Genomic DNA, 1068 nt, shown 5'->3' with positions numbered 1-1068 from the left:
TAAGTCTGACAGACGGCCCACAATACAAGCTCCGTGCCGGTGTTGGGGCCAGCGGTTTCAGATTCGATGGGGAATTTCAAAATGTGACTGGTCAAACGATTCCGATGAAACCCGCTCGTCAAATTGTGTGCTTCTGCGAAAACGGTCAAACGGCAAATCTCGTCACTAGGAGAAGCTAGGCTCTGCGGGACGGCCCCAGCATCTCTGGTCAATACTGTGAGCTAACAAATACAAAACCGAATCAACAATGGCAAAGACACCAACCCACTCTCTAAATGGGCGAACGTCTACGCTCCATGCTGCCTTGCACAACACGAAACCTGCTAACACAAGCCCAAGCCACAGCGAAGTCCAGCTACGCCTTCAAAAAAGAGCAACTTACCCAAAAGGCACAGTATGCAAGGTTGCCAAGGAACTAGCCTCTAGCACCAGGTGACAATCAAGACAGAGGACGGAGGCGACTACAGGAGGAACGGAGACACCAGTTCAAGGGAAAACAAACGCCCAAGGATGCCCTCAAAACACCAGAAACTGCGGACGCCAACTCACAAGTGCCACAGACACAACCAGAAGATTCTGGCTCGGAGTCTGCGGTCTAACACAACGAGATCAGGACGTGTAGTCAAGCCACCCTCCCGCTACGAACATTAACATACAACACAAACATTACAAGCTTTAGAGACATTTTAGATAAGCCATTAACATTGTCTCAGTTTCACTCTCATTCTTCAAAGGGGAGTTGCACCATATTGCGTTACATTATCACATGATTATAATTCTATATCTTAGTCTTCCATATACAAGACCTGTAAGATTATGACATTGAGAGTGAATAAAGCACACTTAACACACGAGGCATAAGACAATTACAGTATTTGTATGAATTTGCACGGTCGCTTTCTGACTCCATGTCTAGAGAAGTAGGAATTCATTTTGCGAATGATGCTTGTGCTTGTGTAACTAGTAAGAGATGAGATCTCCCAATAGCCGCTGTAGTAGTCTACCACGATTAGATAGTTCGTGTTATTCCAGGCGAATAAGTCGGTTGCGACAATTTGCTATGGGTAT

This window comes from Actinia tenebrosa, unplaced genomic scaffold (genome assembly GCF_029948245.1).
Source record: "Actinia tenebrosa isolate PJP-AT-01 unplaced genomic scaffold, QUT_ActTen_1.0 PGA_scaffold7__59_contigs__length_16204524, whole genome shotgun sequence".
Taxonomy (NCBI): Eukaryota; Metazoa; Cnidaria; class Anthozoa; order Actiniaria; family Actiniidae; genus Actinia; species Actinia tenebrosa.
Note: the sequence above shows the minus strand (reverse complement) of the source record.